The following is an 18461-nucleotide window of genomic DNA, read 5'->3' as shown; positions in this document are numbered from 1 at the left end:
GGCCTATTACTTTAACGAGGGTGGCATGAAGACCGATGTGTTGGCAGCAAGGATTAAGGAAGTTGTGAAAGCATGCCAAAACATTGGCCTTGATGTTAAGGCCATAATTTGTGACCAAGGAGGCCAAATAAATAAATTATATACAGAGACCAAAGAGAACTTTCTAAGAAGAGGAGAAGAAAATAGATCATTTAGATTGGAAATTGGGGGAAAAGAAGTTATACCTCTTTATGATCCTCCTCACCTACTGAAAGGCATAAGGAACACTTTCTTTAGAAAGCCTGTTAGTTTCCAGTGGAGGAAAGTCCAAAGAGAAGAGGCGCATTGGACACATATCAGGAAATTATTTGAAATTGAGTGCCTGGAGGAAGACGATTACAGACTTTGTAAAAAGCTTACCATCAACCCTATGTAAATAATTTAAAAAAAATGAAGGTATCTGTAGCTGCCCAAATCTTCAGCAACAATGTGGCTGCAGTTATGAAACGATTGGCGTCCAACAACGTAAACAATGTAACAGACCAGATGGCCAAAGAGGCTGAGGGAACAGCAGAGTTCCTTTTGTTTATGGACAAGCTGTTTGACAGCGTTAATGGCAGTTCCATAAAGCCTAAATCTGGGAAGGAATTACGGTGTGCCGTTACTGCAACTTCTGGTCATGTTAAATTTTGAACAGACGCTTTAAGAGTTCTTGAAACTGCTTTCTTTTGCGATTCTTCATCTAACCTGAAAAAATCCCACCATCTTTAAAAAACTGAATACATACAATAAAAGGTTACTTTACTTAATCCTTCCACCAACTTTAATTTCTTATTTCAAAAAATGATTTTTATATTAAGTGAGATTTTACCGCAAATTTGCCATCTTGAAAATTTAAAAGCAACACTTCAGTTAGTATTAAGATGTGTTTGCAAAGAAAGCATGTTTAAATGTAAGCAATGTGATGTATTTACTTTGATGTGTAATTATATTTGTAAATTTCACCTTGTTATATATTTAAAAAATATAAACAAAATTTTAAAGTAAAGGTAAAGAAGTGGCAAATTCAGCTGATAAAATAAAAAAATATGCTGCCGAGAAATTAAAAAAAAAAAACAGAAGTTCTTAAACAAATATAAGAATTAACAATTTTTTTTAATAATTATTATCTCTATATACTCGTATGTACATATAAAAAGACGTGTCCTGATATAACTGAGAATCAACGTACAGCCCAAACGGTAAAACCTAGAAATATTAAATTTGGGGACAACATTCCTATGGTTATTTAGACGTCCACTAAGAAGGGATTTTTTGAAATTCCATCGGGAAGGGGTCGAAACCACCCCTCATGTATCATAGCTTCAAAACTATGTACTTTTTTAAAAAATATACAGGGTGTACCATTAAAAAAAGCGAGAAATGGAGCTTTGAAATTCGTAAAATATAATTGCTAACTACGAACACCCTGTATATGACAGAAGGAAACAATTTAAGTCAAAGTAATTCTCCGTTCTTCTAGAAACCCCAATTAAGTCCAATACTGACATTGAATTAACATTTCTAGTATCAAGATGAAATTAAATGATGTAATGATTTTTAGATTTTTTTTATAAAAAAAATTATTGCAGTCAAACTGCGCATGACAAAGCGGCCATATTTAGCGCATATACTAGGAAGCCTAAGGCGGTCTTAAAAATAAAATTAAAAGAATAGCATTCCGTTTAAAAAAATGCTGCTTATATCGCCCTACTTTTTTGAAGCACCCTGTATACTTCAAAATATTTTCCAGATATGCGCTATCAGGTCCCAATATTTTTTTAAGAGGTTGGAAATTTTTAACCTTATTTTTTTAGGCTTTATGGAAGACCGACGCACTGTTGCAGGACCCTGTATATTCTTTATCTATGCGGCAACTGGAACAACTTCTCTAGGCGGTTTCAATAGTTGTGTTTGCGCGTAGCTGCATTTTTCGTTCGTTTAAGTGGGAATAACATACACGTGATTTTTTTAAATTTACGCGGTCTTTGGACCATAGTTGCGCTTTAGGACTAAAGTTAGGGGAAACTACGGTATTGAAAGTGACTTAACCAGTTTGCCAGTTATTCTTAAGAGGGCAGTAATAAATAAAAATTTTAAAACTACTTTTTTACTTTATAAAGATAGGGAGGTAGCCAATAGTGAATTAAATAGCATTTTAGGGAAATCGAAAATATGTAATAGGTGGTCTATTTTATTAAATCTTTTAAATTTTGTACAAAAATATTCTATTCAGGTTGTGCCAGGGAACGATTTTGAGGATAATTTTACTTACATTGAAAAAATATTACAAGATATTTTAATAAAACAAAATTCTAAAGAGCATAATATTATAAGAAAATTGAAGTTTGTTAGGGAGCAAATAACCTTAATGAAAAGTAGTAAAGTGGTGTATTCTCTGGAAACATTAACTTGGGCCAGCACTATTTTTTTAACTTTTCCAGGGGCATATTTTTTACTAAGAGATAGTAATACATTAATACTTCCCAGTCCCCGCCATTTAAAAAGACTATTATTAAAGTTAGGGTCCAATAGTTCAGGTGTAGATGAATGTCATCTTAAATATTTGTCAGAGAAAAAAAAGAACCTAACCGACAGAGAAAAATATGTCGATTTAATGTTAGACGAAATTTATATTCGGTCTGACATATCATATAAAAGTGGGAAAATAGAGGGTTTTGCCTCGAACAATACTTCAGATTTAGGTGATGATAAAAAAATGATACCAGCAACGACAATTCAAGCATTTATGAGATCATCTTTATTTTCAGACCATAAAGATATGGTTGGCTTATTTCCTATTTCAACTCTTAAATGCGACATTCTACATGAATTAACTGAGAAAACTTTAAAACTTCTGACAGATATGGACTACCATGTAATTGCCGTTATTTCGGACAATAATGCGGTTAATAAAAAAATGTTCAGTTTACTTTGCGGTGGTACAATACAAACCTATTTTTTAAATCCCTATACAAATGTCTCTCAAAAAGTATTTAGTTTTTTTGACACGGTTCACATTTTTAAATCCATCAGAAACAATTGGTATAATCAAAAGGATAATCTACAAACTTTTTTTTTGCCCGATATTCCCAATGATATGCAAAGTTTACAAACATTTCCAGTTGCCAATGTAACTAAAATAACGGCATGTGTAAATAGTTTAAAAAAATTATTTTCTTATGAAGAGAATCGGGCTGTTAAAAGTGTTATATCCATCGTCAATAGAAAGAAAAAATGTTAACTTATGCGTCAGGCTTTTTGATAATAAAAATATTGCTGCATTACAAGAATATAATAAAGACAATCCAACTACAGTGAGTGGAACCATTCAATTTTTAGATTTAATTTCAAAATGGTGGAAAATCGTAAAGTGTAAATCTCAATTTAAAGGTATACGTTTTCGAGACTTGCATTATGATTGTATAAGAGATCCAGAATTTGACAAAAATATAATATTTTTAAGAAATTTTATTAAATGGTTAGAACTATGGAACGAATTAACTATTCAGGGTGAACCAGAGAGTACAAGAAATGGAAAACTTTCAAATCAGACACACTTTTCATTAACACATACTTGTAAGGCCTTGTCAGACATGTGTAAATACCTGATAAACGATTTAAAACTTGAGTATGTCTTAAGGCCTGGTTTCCTCGAACATTCGGTCGCGGAAAGCGGACAGTTCGTCGATCGCCGCGATTTGACGATTTTATCCAACCATGCATTTCAATTGGGATTGGTTTCCTCGGTTCCGCTCATCTGAACGGACGCATTCCTCTCCGCCGACCTGTGACGACTGGTCGGTTCATATCTGTCCAGTCTGATTACAGCGGAATCGCTCAGCTGCACTTAACAGTAATATTATAATAAAATATAAATATTAATAGTAATATTATAATTATAATTAGCATAATGAGTGAAAAATTTTCACCTGAGGATGATGAAGTCCTAATAGACTTGGTGAGGCAGCATCCACCATTATATAGTGTTGCCGGCAAAAGTTATAAGGATTTGGTCGTAAAAAACAACATTTGGAAGGAAATAGGTGCGAAAATGAATAAAAAGGGTAAGAATATAATATAATGTCATTTATTAAAAAAAAAATATAATAATATACAGGGTTTAACATAATTTTATTCCGCTACTTTACTTTTAATAACGTGAAATAATATTTTCTTCTACGATTATTCCTCGAATTATTCCATTCTCTGCACCTTTGCGTTTTGCCATGGCACTGATCCATGTGGTCCAAAAAAATAAGTTTTGAAAGTATCTCTTACCGAAGCAGCATCTGTGGATGATCTTCTTGCACATGTGGGTGCTAATGGAATTACATTTTCTTTTGGCAATAGAGGGATGAAATCTACATTTTCATCAGGAATTGGTATTTTTGCATTTCGTAGCATATTATGTAAGATACATGCCGAAATGATTAAGTCATCAGCAGCAGTAGGGTTAATAGCAATTGGAGTAAAGAATACTCTAAAATACTGACATAATATGCCGAAAGCATTTTCGGAAGTTCGCCTCCCCCGACTGAGTCTGTAATTGAACACAGCCTTTGATTGGTCATGAATAGAATCTTTTTGTGAATAAGGTTTCATTATATTAGTTGTTAACGAAAATGCGCTGTCTGCCAAAATAATGCAAGGTTGTAAAATTTCTGTTCCTGGAAGATGCATTGCAGGTGGTATGTTGAAATTACCATTATTAATATACTTTCCCATCATCGATTTTTCGAAAATACTTGCATCTCCTTCTCGCCCGTAGGAACCGACATCAATTGCGATGAACCTATATCTTGCATCTATTATAGCCAGCAATACAATAGAATGAAACTGCTTGTAGTTATAAAAAAGTGACCCTGCTGCCTTCGGACACTGTATTCGGACATGCTTTCCATCAATGGATCCGCAACAATTAGAAAAGTTCCACAATTCATTGTAATCTTCGGCATTTGCTGTCATGCGTTCTTCTGAGAGTTTTGGTATAAAAATTGGAAGCATGCGTTCCCTAATGCTGCGTAGCACTTCTCTAACAGAAACGCTAATCCAGCTGTGATGCTGGCGATATTCAAACGCTAGCGATCTGAAAGTCTCCCTTGTAGCTAGATACCTGAAAATAACAAATTAAGTATTGGTAAAAAAAATCGATGTACATTTCATATGCTTCGTGAGTAGATGTAGATGTTTGCGCTTGATTAAAAATTTACTGCTATTGATACCCTGTATATTATTTTATCCCCTATAACGTTTGTCAGCTATAGCTGTAACACGCTTTTATTTTTTAAAAGCTCTCTTCACACAGAAACGGCCATTTATATTTATAGCAACTTAAATTTTGCCAATAAAAATCGTGGTGCACTTCATTTTATCAATAGTTTAAATGAATTTTTAGAAAAAGTGTGCCAAATAAGGTGGAAAAATATCCGCGATTATTACCAAAAGAAGAAACGCGAGGCAATAAAAGCACAGAAAACTGGTTCAGCCAGGAACACAAATGTGGAAAACTTTGGTGCCAAGTACAAACATTTAAGCTTCCTGGACAATACCTCAATCGTAGAGAGAAAGTATTAAATATACATTTTTGCACAATATTTTAGGGTCGTTTATTTTCAGGTCAATTAGTAATATCAATGAAGAAAGTAACTCACAAAATCAGCAATCAGATAATATTTCCACTGAATCACAAGACGTATTGGATGAATCACAAGCAGCTGTAAGTGATATAGAGGATTCTCAAGAGATGGTTGACTCCCAAGTCTCTCCGGTTACTGAGGTCTTTCCCAATACGCAAGAATCTTACGAGAACCAACCTACAGCAGTGGAAGAATCTTTCATATCCCCAACTACTACATCCCAACGCAAAAGAAAGTCTATACCAAAAGAACGAGGTGCTGCAGTAGTGGAAGAAATTAAGAAAGGCCGAATTGAAAGAACCAAATTGATGAAAGAGTTGCTAGACTTAAGTAATAACAAAACAAAAGAGGATGACACCGCACTTTTAACGTTCTTTCGTAGTATTGCTTTAACAGTTGAACAACTTCCTCCAGACTTACAAACAACAGCAAAAATTAAGGTAATGCAAGTCATTTCTGAACTAGAGTTTCAACACCAGCAAAGAAGCATGATAAACCATGATTTCCGATCTGCTTCAACTAGTAGCCAATCAGGAACCTCAAGTGCAGCTTCCTACTTCCAAGCCTTTTCTCCCCAAAACAGTCCAATGGCAATGTTTCCACCGAATGAATCGGGTGACCTATATCAACATTTATGAATACTTTAAATAAATTCGTATATTATTAATATAATTACTTTTTTTTATAATTTTAAAAAAAAATTAAAAAAAAAAAAGAGTCTTAATACTCCTAAGTATATTATTTTACCTTTTAAGTAATTAAAATAAATAAAAAATATATTATAAGAAATTAGTAACAAAATATTCACGTTGTCGATCCAGCGCGTTTAAACAAAAACTTACCTCAATGTAATGCAAAGCTTCTCTTCAGCAGAAATAGGGAAATTGATTCTATTGGTAGGTTTCTTGGAAATGTCGTCTTTAACAAAACTCAACACAAGCTCGAAAAGTTCTGTGGAAAGTCTAAAATACTCCCTAAATTTGGATTCATTTCTAAAAAGCCTTCTCTGCACGGTGATATTAAAGGCGCCTTCCGTATTGCGAAACACAGACAACTTATCCACTGGCCTATTGGAACCTTTGAGTGTTGCTAGTACCAGCTCCTCTTCCTCTTCTTCTTCTAGCAATAACAGCGCAATCAATTTATTTGAGTTCATTTTTGTGGGTACGTATTTTTTTATTTGTTTTTGCTTTAAATACACACGGGACAGCGGGTTGCAGACACGAGGGAAATTATCATTTTCTAAATTCTAGCAAACCACCTCGGGCAGAAATCGCTATCCTCGGCGATCGACGGACTGTCCGCTTTCCGCGACCGAATGTTCGAGGAAACCAGGCCTTTACTGGGAAAATTTCAAACCGATGATTTAGAGGGTAGATTTGGACAGTACAGATTAATGTCGGGGGCTAATTACCATATTTCAGTAGTTCAAGTTTTGGAATCCGAGAGAAAATTAAAATTATTAAGCGTTTTAAAATTAAAATCTTCACTCAATGGCGATTTTTCTTTGAAAAACTTTTATCTTAATACTCAAGACAATTTTAATATTAAAGAATTAACAGAACTTGACGATTTTCTTCTTGATGCTTTATTGTTGACAAATGACGAAATTATAAATGAAAATGAAAAACGGGTTTTAATTTATATAGCAGGATATATTGCTAGAAGTATTAATAAAAAAATAAAGTGTGAAGATTGCACCTTATTTATTTGCTTTCAAAATCAATTACATATAGATTATCCAGAAAGTTCAGATTTTTCCTACATTGATAAATTGGATCGGGGAGGTTTAAAGTGGCCAAAAGACATAATTGTAGAAATAATTTCCAATATGTTTTTACTATTTAAAACTTTAATTAGTGATACATGCGAATCGCTTTTCTTAAAATTCAAGACTCAAAGGGGTATTTTACAAAGCTTGTCCATAGAAATGTTAAAATATAAAAACATTTTCCCAATTTCTTGTTTTTTTTGCAAAGATGATAGGAATCAAATATTCAAACAATGTATTGTTCATATGGCAAACATTCTTTTAAATAATTACTGTAAAAGTAAAAACTCAACTTTTCAATCTAGTCAGGTAAATAAAAAACAAAGGGCTGTAAAAAAACTTAAAAGTAAGTAACGGTATGACAGTATGGAATTAAATACATTATTTATTTTTGTATAGAATATACAGTGTCGCCCAAATTAGGTGTACATGTATGGATATCTTGGAAACTATAAGAGATAGAAAATTGGTTAAATGGGGAAAGTTGTAGGGCATTTAGTTACCAATTTAGTGCCACTTTCAGAACGATTTTATCTTTTTCCGATTTTGAAATATTTGGAAAAAATCAAAAAGTTGCATTATGGAAAAAGGCCTGTATTTTTTTTATTTCAACGTATTTTTAAAATCTGTAAAAACATTATTAGGACAACTTTTTAAGGACAATGCATACCCGAATTCAGTTTTTGTTTGCGACGTTTCGGTTCTGAGAATCTATCCTCAACTTCTTTTTTTCTTATGGCGGCCATTTTGTTTTTTTTGCTAAATTAAAAAGATCTTTTTTTTCCCTTTAAAATGATGTATAACACTTTATGAAAATATTTCATTCTTATGTCAAAGAGTTACAAAGTTAATTTTTCGCGGAGTTGGCCATGAATGCGGAGGCCATGACTACGAAGGCCATTTGTCGTATAAACAATTATTATTGCTTAATGATTTAGCGTCATTTACTGACAGTTTTGCAAAATATTATTTATTTGATTTAACTTTTTATCTTGTTTAGTAGTTCTTATCTTGTTAATTTTTTATTCTTGTTCTTGTTAGTGTTAAATAGTTTTTTCGTATCTAGTTGTTTTCGTTTCTCTTTAGTGAGTTTTGTTTAAATTTTTAATTTCCGAAAATAGCCATGCGATATACCAGTGAAGAAAAATTTGACATATTGGAATGTTATTTTACATGTAATAGGAATGCAAATCTTGCAATCGCTAGATATTTGGAACTGTATCCTGAGAGACAACAGCCAGGTCCAAGACTATTCGCTAGGCTTGTCATGAACCTTAGAACTCATGGAATTTTTGAAATACCGACGCCAGAAAATTATCAAAGGGACAATGAAGCTCGCGATGAAAACATTTTAGATCATTTTAATGCCAACCCGAAAACATCGACCCGAAAAGCTGCAACTGATATGAATATACCAAGGACTACCATTTAAAGAGTCCTTAAAAAAAATAAATATCATCCATATAAGCCTACTATTGTTTAAGGTTTAAGGGATACAGACTACCCAAGATGATTAGAATTTTCAAACTGGTTTGTAAGGCAATGTCAAGAAATACCTCTTCAAGAATCTTCATGAAGTAGCTGAACGTAGACTACAAGTAAGATTTGGATTTAATGTATGGTGTGGTATGTACGGTAAGTTAATTACCCACTCCACAAAATAATTTTCAAGTAAAATGCTATAATTGTTTTTAGATAATCACTTTATTGGGCCCTTTATTTATAACCAAACACTGACGGGTCAAAGATATTTAAATCTTTTGGAAGAGCAGATATTACCTGGCGTGAGAGCTATAATACCTAAAGAACAAATACGGAGTGATGTGTGGTTTCAACAGGACGGGTGTCCCGCACATAATACTCGGGACGTTCAAAACTTGTTAACGCAAGCATTTAATAATAAACTTATCGCGAACCGCGGTGCTGTAAATTTGCCAGCTAGGTCTCCAAATATTACACCCCTGGATTTTTATCTTTGGGGATATGTTAAAAATGAAGTTTACGAATTTGAACCTCCTGCGACACTCGAACAACTAGAGGATAGGGTTCGGAATGTCTTAAATAATATAAATAGAAACACTCTGCGCAAGGTAACTAGAAGTGTTTTAAAGAAATGTGAAAAATGTTTTAACAAAAATGGCCGTCATTTTGAATAGTTTAATTTAATATTATTGTTACAAGTAGTTAATTGTTTTAGTTAGAAATTACGTAAAAGTATAAGTTAGCAAGTTAGTAAGTTAATAAAAATTTTGTGTATGACAAAATGCCAATAAAAGTCATGGCCAACTTAGCGAAAAATAAACTATGTAATTTTTTTACTTAAACACAAAATATTTTCATAAAGTGTTATACATCATTTTAAAGGGAAGAAAAAGATGTTTTTAATTCAGCAAAAAAACAAAATGGCCGCCATAAGAAAAAAAGAAGTTAAGGATGGAAACTCAGAACCGAAACGTCGAAAACAAAAACTAAATTCAGGTATGCGTTGTTAATAATGTTTTTAATGTTATTACATTATTTTAATACAGCCCTTTTTCCATAATGCAACTTTTTTATTTTTTCCAAATATTTCAAAATCGGAAAAAGATAAAATCGTTCTGAAAGCGGCACTAAATTGGTAACCAAATGCCCTACAACTTTCCCCATTTAACCAATTTTCTATCTCTTATAGTTTCCAAGATACCCATACATGTACACCCAATTTGGGCCAATCTGTATTTTTCGTGTTTTGGTTTTGCGTTGTTTTCGGGTTTGTTTTATTTTTTTTGGGGTTGTGTTAAAATAAAGATGGCTACGCTTGATGAAATTAGTAAAGTTGCGAAAAATATTACGAATGCGAAATATAACACGGTAAAATTGTTACATGTTATTGCCTATGGTGACGAAGGTGAACCGCGAAAAGTGAGGAAAAATTTGCGTAAATTTTCTGGTTTCGGGTTAGGCTCAGATTCTAGTGAGTTGCGGGAGAAAATAGAGGAAGTTACGAATAAGTTTCAGTTAGGTGATCTTGTAACTGTGTGTGGTGTGTTAGATCTAAAATACAGTGGTACCCATGGTAAAGTGGCAACTAGATTGTGTTCTTTTCTTAATGCCTTAAAATTTGATGAGAATAATGACGACGGCGAAAATGAGGGCCAGGAAGAAGACGAAAGTTCTGACGACGAGGACGCGATAGAGTTAGAAGACGATAAATCGTTAGAGGAAGATTCTACAAATCATATTCCAAAAAGGACAAGTAAGAGTAAAAGCTCTTTTTCTCTGACATTTAGAGATATAGAGGACAGTATCCGCATTTTTGATGGCAAAGACGATTACCCCATCAATAAATGGATTACAGATTTTGAAGAAATATCTCATATAACTGGGTCGAATGAGCTTCAAAAGTTGATTTTTGCAAAAAAATCCTTATCAGGTCTGGCTAAGTTGTACATTCAGACTGAGAGTGGAGTTAAGTCGTGGGATGGAATTTGAAGTTAAGGTCTCGAGTGCTCAAGTGCATAAAATGCTTACGGCAAGGAAGAAGAATAGCTCAGAGTCAGTACAAGAATATGTTCTTGTTATGCGCGAGATTGGCAGTAGAGCTAATATTGAACCTGAAGCTGTAATCCAATATATAATAGATGGTATACAGGATGAGTCATCAAACAAGATGATGATTTTAAAGAGAAAATAAAGTTGTACGATCAGATTGAGCGAAAAAACACACAAACTTATGGATCAAATACACATATGAGTGCAAACTCAACTCAGAGGAAAGTAGGAAATAATTTCAATAAAGGATTTCAACGTGATTTAAAGAAAGAAATGAACTATGATGTAAAAAAGAAAGAGGTAAATTTTAGTTGTTTTAATTGTGGAGATAGAGGTCACAGATCCAAAGATTGCCCAAATAAGAGTAAAGGAGCGAAGTGTTTTAAGTGCAATGCTTTCTGGCATATAGCTTTTCAATGTGCGAACAAGGATGTAAAATCTAAAAATAATGTTGCCATAATTAATATCAAGCCAAAAAATGCCATCAATGCTGTACGTGAAGATGTGTTTAACAGTAACTTTGTAAGTGATGTACTCTCAAAAGATGTGATTACGGTAAGCGGTTTAGGTGCAAAGAAAGTTCACACGTTAGGATCATTTTCAAGAACTGTCGACATTGGTGGAGAGGATTTTGACATTCTATTTCACGTTGTTCCAAAGATATGCTTAATTTCTAGGTGATTCTAGGAAATGAATTGCTTGAACAAGCGCAAGTACCGGGTGATCAGTTAAGGGTAGCGAGCGGCCATATCTCATAAGATATTGGTCGTATAGATTTGAGAAAAAAAAATCATGATAAAAGTCGCCAAGAGAAATTGCTGGAAAGAAAATCCTCTTTTAAAATATATAAAAATTATATACCATTAAATTTTTTTTTTTTTTGAAAAAAACTCAGAAATGTGCTACCATTTGAGCTATCGCCATCTAACGGCGACAGCAAAAGTCAAAAATTCAAAACCAAATAAGCATTTTGTAGTGCAAATTATGCTCTTTTATATGAGCCTAAGTCTACTAAAATCGGTGAAAAGAAACGGGAGAAATCTTGGCTTATTTAAAAAAACAATTGAACTTGCCCCACCGCTTTATTTTGATAGATAGAATAAAACGTTTTAAACTAAAAATGTAGGTAAATGGTCAGTAAATATGAGAATGATATTACCGATATACTTTCATTAGACAAAATTCTATAAAAATGCCATTTTTCTACTTGGTGTTGGCTGTTACGCCCTCTAGCGGACATTTGACAAACTCGAAAATAATTTCCAGCAATTTCTCTTGGCGACTTTTATCATGATTTTTTTTTCTCAAATCTATACGACCAATATCTTATGAGATATGGCCGCTCGCTACCCTTAACTGATCACCCGGTACACATAGTTCTGATTTCGCAAGTCCGATCGTTTTAGTTCGGAAAAAGGATGGTTCTGTCAGAATTTGTTGCGATTACCGAAAAATAAACAAGACCATAATAAAGGATCGATTTCCTTTACCCCTTATGGAAGACGTCTTAGACCAACTAGGGAATGCAAAGATTTTTACCACAATTGATCTGAAAAATGGATTTTTTCACGTTGATGTGGCAGAAGATAGCATTAAATTTACATCTTTTATAACGCCAAGCGGACAGTACGAGTTTCTCAAATGTCCATTTGGGTTGTGCAATAGCCCGGCCGTATTTCAGAGGTTTATCAGTTTTATTTTTCGACCTTTAACAGCAAGGAATATAGTGACATACTACATGGGTGATCTGATAATACCAAGTAGGACGTATGAAGAAGGGATTCGGCGGCTTAAGGAAGTTTTAGAAGTAGCTAAGGATTATGGTCTGGAAATAAAGTGGAAAAAGTGTCAATTTCTAAAGAAGAGAGTGCAGTTCTTAGGGTTTATTATTGAAGACGGAAAAACTCAACAATCGGAGGAGAAAACCCTAGCAATTAAACATTTTAAAAAACCCTCAAATATTAAACAGCTGCAATCGTATTTAGGTCTCACAGGAGTTGGAAGTATTGGCGGTAATCACTGCTGTCAAGAAGTTTAGGATATACTTGCTTGGTTCAAAATTTAAGATCATAACAGATTGTGCTGCATTCCAGAAGACAATGGATAAGAAAGACTTGACCACAAGAGTAGCTATATGGGCGCTCTTATTGGAGGAATACGACTATGAGATTGAACACCGAAGAGGAAAGCATATGCCTCATGTAGATGCACGAAGTCGTTTCCCTCAAATCATGATGATAACAGATGACGAAAGCACAAGACATAGAGTCAAGAATGCACAAGATCTAGAGCATATAATTGCTATTAAGAAGATTTTAGAAACTGAAGAATATGGTGAATATTTCGTAAGAAATGACCTGTTATACAAATTTCAAGACGGACTTGAATTATTGGTAATACCGAAAAAAATGCAAACTGAGATAATCAAGACAGTGCAAGACGAGGGACATTTTGCGGTAAAGAAGACTGAGGAAATATTAAAAGGCCAATTTTTTATTCCCAAGTTGAAAGATAAGATCCAGTCTGTGATTGCGAACTGCGTATCCTGCATTCTAGAAAATAGGAAAGAGGGTAAGCAAGAAGGACTGCTACATCCTATCCCAAAGCAAGAAGGTCCTTTGCACACATACCATGCCGACCATTTACGGCCCATACCATCAACGAATAAAAACTATCAGTATATTCTAGCGATCATTGATGAGTTTACAAAGTTTGTGTGGCGGTACCCTACAAAATTAACATCAGCTAAGGAGACAATAAGTTGTTTTGTTAAACAGCAGAAAATTTTTGGAAATCCCAATAGAATTATCACGAACAAAGGCACTGCATTTACCGCAAACGATTTTGAGGAGTACTGTGCTGAAGAAAAAATTTGTCATTTAACCATAACAACAGGAGTAGCTCGCGGAAATGGGCAAATAGAGAGAATTAACCGAATAATAATAGCAGTTCTCACTAAGTTGAGTATTGATGACCCAAGTAAATGGTACAAGTATATCGATAGAGTACAAAGGGCACTGAACTCGACTTATCAGAGAAGTATAAATACAAGAGAATAATAAATATAATAATATAATATAATAATAATATACAATAACCACAGAATAGACTGGAATGCTTCCTCAATTTTAGCAAAGGAATCAATTTCAAAATTACGTAAGCTAAAGGAAAGTGCATTTATAATGTTAAATGAAGATAAATGCTTAGCTACTTGTTCGGTTGATTTTCATAATACATGGATTCCTTTGCTAAAGAGAGAAGTAGATCAGGGTACTCTCAAAATTAATTAATGATTTAAAATATTTGTTATTCATGTATTTTCTATGATTAATTTACATTAAGATCACACCCCTTTAATTTTAAAAAAGTAACCTTTGAAATTTTTGTTATCTTTCAAAATTTTTTATTACGGCTTTTTTTTTGACGGTTTATTAATAGTTTGTCAAACTATTAATAAACCGTCAAATCATATAAAAAAGTATATAAAGTATTTTCGAATTAGGAAGAAATTTTGATGGTACTACATTACTGAAAAGTTAAAAGATAAGTATATTTTATTTTTAATTTAATTTAATTTTACTTTAATTACCTTGATAACGGTAGTAGATATAACTACCGAAACGTTGGTTCAAATTAGGTATTTTTAAAAAAAAGTGGGTCTTCTTGTTGTTTTTTATCGTTTTTTAATTGTAATATTCATAACAAAGTTAGGTAGGATATTGAAAAGAAGAAACGAACTCAGAGATTAATAGATTGAACCTCAGCTCCTAGGTATATAAAAAATCTATTATACCTCAAGTAAATTATTGTATTTAAAACTTATTGAACTTAAATTAAATTAAGTATATCAAACGGTATCGTTACAGATTTAAGTTCATATTTCTTTTAAATACGTGAATAAGTCTATTTTCTTCTTCTTTTCAATTGTTGAGCATGTGAGATAAAAATTTCTAAATTGATTTTTGCTATAAGTGACGTAATACCCAATATAATAAGTAACTCATTAAGTATAAATACGACTTCTTTCGAAGTTTTAATCGAAGTCAAAATGAAGAGAAAGGAGGACTTAGAATTAAAACATTTGATCGAGGAAGAAGCAAGAATGAACTCAGGAAGGAGTGTAAAAAACAACTAGTAAAGCTTCAGGAAGAAAACACAAAAGGGTATAATTTGAGAAGAAAGAAAGCCAAGGCGTATAAGGAAGGTGATTTGGTCGCCATTGAAAGAACCCAGTTTGGAGGGGGATTGAAAATACATTCAAAATTTCTTGGACCGTATGAGGTGACAAAATCAAAAGGTAAAGAAAGATATGATGTTGTTAAGGTCGGTATCCATGAACGTCCTATACGTACCACATCATGTGCTGAATTTATGAAGCCATGGATAGACAACCAGACACAATCCGAGTCGGATTCTTAGTCAGTATGGCCGAGCGTGGGAATCTTTAATTTTGTACATATTTTTTTTATCATACCTTATCTCCTTAATGCAATAAATCTGTGGTCAGAGGGTAAAACTGCTTAAGTCAGTTTTTTGAGAAAATGGGATTATGTCATGGTTATATACTATTTTTTTTTTTCTAAGGGTTAAAGTTCCTAAGTCGTTTATTTACAAACACATGATTTATTTAACTTGAACATAACATATTAACTCCTATTGGTTTTGAGTAAAATGTCATAAAAATACTTAAGAACAAAAATACACAGGAAAAATATGCGTGTAAATACTCTTAAGTATTCTTATAATGCATTTCGCACTAAAAAGTACGTTTTATGTGGGGAAATAACAACCTATTTTGACTTAAGCAGTTTTACTCCAGATAAACACATGGATATTTGAGCCTTTGTCGACTTAAGCAGTTATAGCCATTTATAAAGTGCACCGCGTGTAAGTGCGTATGCAGAATTAAGCTGTTTTGAGAGATAAAAAAACGCGATTTTAGTTGAGCAGAGTGAAACGTTGTGTTTCAAGCAATTTGTTTATTGGCTGTTTATACGTATTGTTAGCTTTTTTTGTGTTAAATATGTGTACGAGAGGCAAGAAAATAGTTGCCATGACTTTAAACGTCGAGAAGAGAGACAAGGATCACGGAAAAGGTAAGGAATAATATTAAGATAATAATTACCGTAAAATTTTTAGGTTAAGTTTGCATAGTTTTATTTTTTTATTGAAACATTTTTACTGTAGTTGGCGCAATTTAAATTAAAGATTCGTGAAAATATTTTTATTTTAAATGCGGATTAGGTCGTGTTCTAATATTTAAACAAAAACAATGTTTCTATTGTTTTTTCTATAACTGCGGTTTATCTGACTGAATTTACTTTACATGAAAATATCTTACACACATTAAAAAACAAGAAACTGCAATAAAATTGTATTATTTTAAATAGATATGACTTTGCTTGAAGCTGCAGAGACCACAATACCTAAGGTAATAGCTGTTGAAAAGTTGTTTGACATTCCAAATGGATCAGGCAACGATTATATTGAATTTGAGTCTTTAAGAAGCGATGGTATGTCCAATTATTATTTTTAATGGTTAAAATAAGCAGATTATTCTAATTTTAGAACCAGTAACAGAAGAGACTGTTTTAGAAGAAATTACCCTTGATATGCCAATTATCATTACTGAAGTAAAAACTATGAACAAAAATAAATCTGATCTGACTTATGGGGTATCAGAATTTCAAGATTATTATGGTGAGAGTATTTTGTATTTTGTTAGTAAAATACTGACATGTATGTAGCTGGCGTCGTTGGTTTTCTATTTTGTACCACCTGGAAAAGATCTTTTTTACCAATAGTAATGGAGTCACCTGCTTCTTGGATTAATTGTATTGCAGGCTATTGCACAAGTGGCATAAAATAAAATACCCATGGCTTTTTGACCTTAACTTTGTTGCCTTTTTTACCTACATCAATATAATTTTTTCCAGAAAACAGAATCTTTGTTGAACAGCCTGAAACAGAAAGAGTCGCAACAGTAGACAACAATATACATATTGAAAGTCTGCCAATTACTATTATTGATGCAACAATGGTGACCAGTAACAAAACTGACCTTCCCTATGGGGCCACAGATTTTCAAAATACATATGGTAAGTGTATATTTTATATTCCCTTTTACTTACCTTAGAATTTTTAAGCGTGCATTAAAATTGTTTGTAGAAAGTGGTGAATTGGTTATACAGCCCGAGACCGAACCAATATCATCAAGAGAACAGAACGATCCGCAACTTCATTTAAATCTACTCCACCGTAATTCTCGTAAGAAACTTTTCTTTTAACAGAGTTTTACAACAATTAAAATTTTTTTTTAGAAATGACTCCAGTCTGTCAATTTCTTGATCATTCTGACGCTGAAGAAGACCCTTTTATCGGTGATGATCAACTCAATGATCCTGATTTTATACCTCCAATAGAAACGGATTCAGATCGCGATTCAGAAGAGCATATCATACCTCCGAAAAAAACTAAAATAAATAATCAGAACTCCGCAGGCGATAATCATCCGCAGCCTTTTGCTGTATTAAGTAAACGATGCCGAAAGATTAGAAAAGAGAGAAAGGATAAAAGAAACTCAGGTCAGTCGTACGTAACTGAAACTGGGAAAATGATATCTGAGAAAAGATGTATAGAAGAGCTTCCGGATTGTCGGCGAAAGTGTAAGAATTGGTTTGATTACAATTTAAAAAAAGGATTGTTTGACTCATTTTGGTCAATGAATAGTAGAAACAGAAGATCTGATTATCTCAGCGGCTTGATAACATCTGGCCCTAAAGCAACTCAGAGATTGCGACATCAGAACGGACCTCTAAGAAATCGTACTCTAAGTAACGTGTATAATTTAAAAGTCAACGGCGATTTGCAACCCATTTGCAAAACTTGTTTTCAAAAGACATTTGATGTCACCGACGGATTTATAAAGTATATGTTAGCTTCAAGAGCAGTAAATGAAGCAGGAATAGCAGAAATGGACCGAAGGGGTATTAATCCGCCAATTTCAAAAACATCAGATGAACGAAGAAGTCAAGTCATTGATCATATAAACTCTTTTCCCCGCTACGAAAGTCATTACAGTCGTCGTCATACCCAGAAGCAATATCTGGCAGCAAATTTAAATGTTCGTTTGATGTATTCTTTATACAAAGAGCAAACTACTACTCCTGTATCGTATGATATCTACAGACAGATTTTTAACGATATGAATTTGTCTTTTAAGTTGCCACACAATGATACGTGCAATACATGTGACACTTATTGTTTAAAACTAAAAATAGCTACCAGTAATGAAGATCGGGAGGTCATTCAAACTGAATGGAATAAACATAAGGATATAGCTGATAAGCATTATCTAGCTAAATCCCAAGACAAAGGGGAAGCGAAAATAAACAAATCCACAAAGATGATATCGTTTGATCTTCAGCAAGTGCTAGCAACTCCCCACATTCAAACAAGTATTATGTTCTACAAACGTCAGTTATCCGTTTATAATTTGACAA

At 33.2% G+C, this 18461-nt stretch overlaps 1 long non-coding RNA gene across 1 annotated transcript; it reads left to right on the top strand.

The window, feature by feature from the left end:
* The first annotated feature begins 15696 nt into the window (after nucleotides 1–15696).
* On the top strand, nucleotides 15697–16919 carry LOC126747968 (uncharacterized). The gene is made up of 3 exons (XR_007664545.1): nucleotides 15697–16472; nucleotides 16528–16659; nucleotides 16896–16919. It is a non-coding gene; the product is annotated as an uncharacterized LOC126747968 (long non-coding RNA).
* The last annotated feature ends 1542 nt before the right edge of the window (nucleotides 16920–18461 follow it).

Source organism: Anthonomus grandis, chromosome 20, assembly GCF_022605725.1.
Source record: "Anthonomus grandis grandis chromosome 20, icAntGran1.3, whole genome shotgun sequence".
Classification (NCBI taxonomy): Eukaryota; Metazoa; Arthropoda; class Insecta; order Coleoptera; family Curculionidae; genus Anthonomus; species Anthonomus grandis.
Note: the sequence above shows the minus strand (reverse complement) of the source record. Positions and strands in the feature narration are given on the sequence as shown.